Source organism: Meles meles, chromosome 3 (genome assembly GCF_922984935.1).
Source record: "Meles meles chromosome 3, mMelMel3.1 paternal haplotype, whole genome shotgun sequence".
NCBI classification, from domain to species: Eukaryota; Metazoa; Chordata; class Mammalia; order Carnivora; family Mustelidae; genus Meles; species Meles meles.
In genome coordinates, this window is record NC_060068.1 from 31878380 (window position 1) to 31886151 (window position 7772).

The window sequence follows — 7772 nt, forward strand, 5'->3', positions numbered from 1 at the left end:
GCATATCTTCTGTTCCTGTGATTTCTCCAGATTGCTAGCAGTGACTAACACATATTTTCAGTACTGAGAATGTAATAATTGCTGAGTCAGGAGTCTTGAAACGGTTTATTTGGAAAGATGTCATATTAGAAACATTCTTAAAACAGAACTTATATTGCTATTACACTCAAACATAAGAGGTCCACAAATAAGTTCTTTCTCCAGCTCAAACCTACTCCATCCAGCTGTCCTTCTCATCTGAATTAGCGGCAACTCCACTTCATTTATTCAGGCCCAAACCTTAAGACCCATCCTCATACACTCCTCTCATATCCTCTACCCAGTTGGGAAATTTCGTTGACTGTGCATTCAAACTATATCTAGTATCCAACACCTCAGCATCCCCACAGCAACCTGCATCTCTCACCCAATCAGGTCTCTGCTGTACAACCCCTCCCCCAAAGGCCTAATCTCCATACAACAGCCAAAGGGATCCTGGCATTGGTTTCCCAGTTCACTTGGAGTGCAAAGCCAAACTCCTTACAGAGCCCAGCACCTAGAACTGCCCTGCTTCTCTCTGACCTGCTCCCCCTCTGTTTAGTCTGACTCGGCCACCTGCCTTCATTGGTTTTCCTGGAAAACCAACCAGGGCCATGGCCCTGGCGGCTCCCTCTGCTTAGAAAGCTCTTGCAGATATTTGCCTAACTCACCCTTCTCCTCTTTTCAGACGTTTTCTCAAATGTCAGCTCAGTGAGGCCTTCCCTGGTCAACCCCTGTAACCCTCTCCTCACTCACAGCAGTGCCAGTCTATCTTAATCAGCTCTGGTTTCTCCATAGCACTCACTTACCAACCGACATATTTGTTATGCTTGCTGCTTATTGTCCATCTGCCCCTGCTGCCATATAAATTCCAGGAGGGGGGCTGTTTGATTCCTTGCTGTCTCCCAAGTGCCTAGCCCTTAGTTGGTGCTCAACAAATATTTGTGGAATAAATGAACTAATAAATGAACTGGAAAAGCTATTTTCATGATAGAGGATTCCCACCCAGGCCTTCCCCACAAGTATATTTTGCATTATTTTTTTTCTCACTGTACCATAGATACTGTTCACATTTCTAAATATTCATAATAATGCTTTTTAAAGATACTTAGATTTTTGCATGCTTGTTCTAATTAGTCAAATGATACAAAGTAGCATCAAGAAAAAATTAATTATCTTCCTCTAATCCCCCCCTGCTGAACAGGACCACTTTTAAATTTAGTGGATACCTTTCCATATATTTCCTAGACACACATATAAACACATAACAAGTACAGATTTCATAGTTCAGAGACAGGTAATGTCAGAATTGTAACTTTATTTTCTGTAACTCAAATCACTTTTTATTCTAGGCCTTATTACTTCTGATGGCAGAAAAACTAAATCTAGTTAATTCAAGGCAAATACTGGGACTTTATGATTTATTTGTTAACGATCAGCTACAGTTTAATTCCAGTGAATTCAGAATTTATTAATACCTTTTCTTCTATCCTTTTCTTTTCACATAATTACCCAGTTTTAAAAATTATTATAAAAGAAATGGACACTCATTACAGAAAAACAGTAAACCATAAATAAGCAAAATGAAAAAATTAAAACATCCAGAAATAATCAAATTTTAAAAAAACACCTAGTGATCCTCAATCTTAAAATCTTATATCTTAATCTAATCAAATCTTTTTTTTAAAAAAAGATTTTATTTACTTATCTCTCAGAAAGAGAGGGAGAGAGAGCAAGTAAGCAGGGGAAGCTGCAGGTACAAAGAGAAGCAGGCTCCCTGCTGAGCAAGGAGCCCAATGTGGGGCTCCATCCCAGGACCTGGGAATCATGATCTGAGCCAAAGGCAGAGGCTTAACTGAGCGAGTCATCCAGGTGTCCCAAGTGGAACCTGTTTTTATGTCACTTCTGTGAATTGCCTACTTTTATCTTTTACAGTCATGTTACTCATTTGCTAGGACTCTTTATAGACTATAAATAAAATACTGTTACTTATGTTGTAAATATTTTTCCCAGATTGTTATTTGCCTTTTAAGTCTGTCTCTGGCTCATTTGACATTGCAGGTTTCAACAGCTCTTAGGCCAGAAGTCTGGTCTTGCTGCCCATGCTCTGCCTTCAGAATAAATTAATGCTTAGGAGTAGACTAGAGACTTTTGTGTCTGTTTTTGCCCATGTGATATAAGGAGTAAATAAGAAGACAGGACCATAGTCTCCACAGAAAAGGCCACAGATGGGGGCACCTGGGTGGCTCAGCGGGTTAAAGCCTCTGCCTTCAGCTCAGGTCATGATCCCAGGGTCCTGGGATCGAGCCCCATCGGCCTCTCTGCTTGGCTGGGAGCCTGCTTCCTCCTCTCTCTCTCTCTCTCTGCCTGCCGCTCTGCCTACTTGTAATCTCTATCTGTCAAATAAATAAATCTTAAAAAAAAAAAAAAAGAAAAAAAGAAAAGGCCACAGATGAAGGAGGTGTTTGGGGCACAATTTGTGTTTTCTGGAGAGCATTGATACCCAAGTGCCATCCTAGATTTTTGGAAATCTCAATTTTAAATGATCTGTTATCCCTATTAATTATCCCTATCATACACACATAATTATCACACGATTATTCTTCTGTGTCAGGTGATGATAGTCCTGACCCTGGGCATGTTCTGACTTTGTCTTCTCTTGCTCTCTCTTTGGCTTGGTCAGTATTCTTTCCTAAAACACCATCCTCCTAAATGTCTTTCTTAGTGTCTGACTCATTAGTCACCACATCGTTCTCTAAACTCTGCTCCCTTCAACAAATCCAGCAGGTGAGGGTGGACTTTTCTGGAACACTGAAGATTGATCCCCAATCCCTTTTCATGTTCCTTGTGACTTAAAAAAAAAAAAAAGGCAAGAAGGTGGGGAGGGCCAGAGTTTCACTGCGAGTACAGGACTGAAGAGGATGTGACAAACTCAGACATCACCATAGCTAAGCGTAAAGCTGGACTTCTTACAGACACTAGGATTCCTTATTGTAGTAAAACCCAGGATATTAAGCAGAGACTTGAGATGAAGGTTAGGTAGCAGGTGGAGGACGCTGGGGATTGCAGTTCAGTCATGGGATGAAAGCTACTTAAGTACACTTAGAATCCTAGTGCTTTCTTCATTTCATTTCACAGTGAAGGATGCACTGATCATATCTGCACTGGTCTTTCCTTACTAAATTGTATTGTTATTTTAATTATTTTAATTTTGAGCATCTCTCCCCAGACAGACAATGAATTTCTTCACTTGATCTTAGCCAAAAGGCCGAGAAGCGATGACAATGAATTTCTTTGGGGCAGAGACCTGTTTACCTTAAAACACTCATATATTTCTGTATTTGTTTAATTCAGTGAACATTTACCTGCCAGCTCAGATCCTGGCTCCTCTGAATTCTGTGGTGGAAGATCTGGTTTTCTTTTGCAAGGTGCAGATAAAGAAATGTATCCTTCACCCCTGGCAAGGTATTCATGAGGATCAAATGAAACCAAGGCTGTGGGAACGCTTTTAAAACTACACAGAGCAATGTAAATATCTGTGAGGTTTAGAAGTTTACAGATAGGAATCGGAAAGTGCCAGGGCGGTGGTCACATTGAATTTTCATGGGAGATCACTTAATGCCCTGTCCATCTGAGACCAGAGAAATCCTGAGGCCCACCTTCCCCCGGTTCCCTTAGGAAACCACTCCTGTTTCTCACCTGGCCTGTCCCTTTTTCAGGGCTCTCAAAGTATGATTAGGCCATAGTGAAAGCTGGTCTGCTTTCAAACACCTTTCTTTAACAATTACAAGTTCTGACTATCCCTGGGTTGTTTTGCTTTTAAATCTGTGAATTTGCATTTAACCCAAGAGCAGCTTGGGACAGCATTTCCATAGACCAATGCCATTAATGAGGGTCATCCAGTTACCTAGTGAGTAAAAAATCTTGGATCCTGATGCCAGGAGGCTGAGGTTTTCCTGTACTGAGCCTCCACAGGTGGTGGGGGGCTGGGCTGGGAGAGAGGAGGAGATGGAGAAGGGAGAAGTCAAAGGAGCACAGTGCAAAATAGAATTGGCTTTTGCCTTCAAAACATAGCAGTCACAGGGAAAGAGGAGACTTATTCTCAAGAAAGAACAGGGAAATTTACAAGTAAAAAACTGAAGACACATTTCAGAAGTACTGAAGAAGTGTTTGGAGAGACAAAAAAATTAATCCGAGTAACTCCTGGTTTGGGGTCATGAATGCTTTGCTTCAAGCAGAACCAAGCTCAAATGGGAATATTCCTACTCCTTATAACCCAAGCTGGTTTTGGTGTCAAGGTGCTTGGATTCTAAAGGTCCTGGCTGCAACAACCAGCTCTCGCATACCCCAACCAAATCCTTCAAAGCTTCTCCTCATACTGGAGCAGTTCAAAGTACTTGGGAGAAAACGATTGTAACTCTTACCCCCAAACTATCATATAACTTTATCATAATTCCCTTATCTTTTTGAAACGGGTTTTAAACCGGAATAACCATTTCTAATTATTGGAAACATTTTAAATAACTTTTAGTAACAATCTTTATGAGTCATAAAAAGGAAAGGACATACCTAAATCTTTCAAAGGAATATCTTTGATCTTTTGCTAGATGGGTGATTCACTGTTTTCCATCCTTCTCTGGGACAAAGGTGTCCACGTGTGTCTCCACATTCTCTCCCACCCCACCCCCACAATAGGCTACTTGGGAATAATGCAAGAATGTAAGTTAAAGGCAACCCAACACCCCAGCTAACACTCATTAAGAATCATCTGGAAACTGTTAAAGGAAAAAAAAAAAAAGCCACGGGATTCTGGGAGTTAAATTCTTCCCTGTCCCTCCCAAATGTCTCACTGCAGTGTGGCAATCACCTCTGTGTTGTGTCATACACTGATTCATTCCTAGTGCCTGTTAAAGGGCTGGCCTGTTCAGGTCATTGACCCTGCTAAGGAATCAGACCCATTTGAAGTCCTGTCTGGAAATATCAGGCTTGCATTCTTGCATTTTCTTTTAAGATTTATTTATTTATTTGAGAGAGATAGAACATGCATGAGGAGGAGGGCAGAGGGAGTGGGAGAGAGAATCTCAAGCAGCCTCCACACTGATCATAGAGCTTTATGTAGGCATTGACACGGGGCTGGATCTCATGACACTGAGATCGTGACCTGAGCTGAAAGCAGGAGTTGGACACTTAACCCACTGAGCCAGCCAGGCACCGTACATGCCTGCATTTAACATGCTTTTTTTTTTTAAATAATTTATTTTTTCAGCAAAACAGTATTCATTGTTTTTGCACAACACCCAGTGCTCCATGCAATACGTGCCCTCTCTACTACCCACCACCTGGTTCCCCCAACCTCCCACCCCCGCCCCTTCAAAACCCTCAGGTTGTTTTTCAGAGTCCATAGTCTCTTATGGTTTGCCTTCCCTTCCAATTTCCCTCAACTTCCTTCTCCTCTCCATCTCCCAATGTCCTCCATTAACATGCTTTCTTAAGTGAGCAAATAACAATTGGTATTTCAGCAGAGAATCAAGTGTGTATGTGTGTGTGTGTGTATGAAATGGATCAGATATACTCAGCTACAACCTAGAGTGAGGAGAATATTCCAAGAAAAAAAAATTTTGCTTTTTCTGGACTTTGACCCTCCCTAGAATAGCGCAGGCACTTCATTCCAGGGAAGAGACCAGGGATCTTTGGTCTGAGGAAGACAGGGACTCCGAATTCATCTCCCTTCCCGCAGCCTGGGTTCTACTTTGTCCTTCTCTTTCCCCAGAAAAATCTTCACAAGTCTTTTATTACCAACTCAAATGCCACTCCCTCCCTGAGGGGAGAGACAGAATGTTGAGGATTTCATTAGATCAGTTTTGAGAAAATGAGGAAAGAAACATGACCTAGTGAATGAGTCAAGACTTTGGGCTAAAATCTGAGTGACGTTTACAGATTCCACTAAACCAAATCCCTAAAAGGAGATACAGCCAGAGTTCCATAGATGCATAGTTTCTAAACTGGTAGAAACTGGGTTGCAAATTGTACAAGTCTGAACCCAGAGGACAAAGTTTGTAAGGCAATGGAAAATAGCATAGGCATTCCAAGAACAATATATCCCTTCCACGTTTAAAACATAAGGAGGTGAAACCTGGAAAGTAAGTATGGGAAAGCCTGGGTGAAGGCCTGCAGAGACACACGACGGCACTCTGGGGCCTGTGCACTTGAGAGCAGGTTGCCTTGGGTTTATACGCCAGCTACCATAGAGTGCAGTGCCATGGGCAAATTCTTAGCCTCGGTGCCTAAATTTCCCACCCACCAAGTGGGAAATGAATAATCGCTGCCTCATGGTATTCTTAGGAAGAGTGGAAGGGTTGCCAGCAACAGTGCCTTGCACAGCATGAATACAGTATCTCGTTATTTTATTCTATAAAACTTGAACAATCTTAATATTTTTTGGAATAAGTAAGCAAACTTTAGGGAAAATCTGATCAAATCCTGATTCCACAAATGATGAAACACTGTCATTGTACGACCTTTACAAATCATGTCAAATGCATTTTATTATCTACTTTTAGGGTCAACCTGAAATGGCTTTTTAATGTATTCAAATCTTGACCTGCGCTATGATTCTTCAATGCAGGAACTTGTGTCTTCACCTTGTGTGACCCTAACAGTGTTAGGCACAAATAGCAGAACTTTATAAATATCTATGAGGGGTTTTGTTTTGTTTTGTTTTAAATACAGAATTTCAAACTTATCCCAGTGACAGCCATTTAGACAGTTAACAAGGGGAGGGAAGGCCCCAGGGGAAACTTTGGCCTAGGCAACAGGTCCTGATGGATCTCAGCAGTCAGGAGGGATGCATGTTTCCTGGAAAAGTCTGATGGAAGGGAGAGCAAGGATCATGGCCCATACCTTTCAACTGCCCCTCTCCAGCCACCTGCAGCAGACTCTGCTTCACGTACTAATTCCACAAATGTGGAGCCCCTGTCCTTGTGCCATCACTGCCTCCTGAAGAAACACAGTAGCTACCTTACAACCCAACCCAAGCCGTGAAGGGAAGCCCTAGAAGGTCCCCAAGCTCGGAACTCAGACTCAAACCCTTCACCAGGAGGTGAGATTTATTCTTGCCATTAACCAAACGGGAAGGGAACGGCCAGAACAACCCAAACAGCACTCAGGCAGGGAAGATCCTAGCACTTCGGACAATGACTGATTGTCTTGGGGTGGCATGGGTGGACAATGAGAGGAAAAACCAAGTCCAAAGATCCTAATTCTGAGGGGATGAAGAGGCTTGACCTATATGGACAGATATTGCGTTTTGATGGCAAAAGGCTTTTCTTTGAGATATATAGACTTGGAAGCAGAAGGAGGCTGGGGATGTCTGCCGGGAGGCTGGAGCAGGACTCAGTTCCCTGTCCACCCTGCAGGCTCTCCCTCATGGAGAGGATCACTTAATGGAGACTGCTGCAAGGAGAGACTGTGATTCTGTGAAACAGCTAGATAGGGCTGGTGACTCCCCTTTGGCATCCCTGAGGTTTGGATGCCAAGGTTCCAAGAGGGTCTGAAGGCCAAGTGGACACAGCAGGAGCAGGGTTTGTACCATCTTGCCTATCCAATGCCAAGTCTAAGAGGGCGACCACCAGATGGGAGAACCCTGAAGGGGGCTGTGGGTCATGTAGCCAGCAGTTAAAACTGAGAAAAGCAGAAGGAGGCTAAGCCAAAATGTCCCCCCTCCCAAGAGCAGTGCCCACATCCTGTCCAGCCTA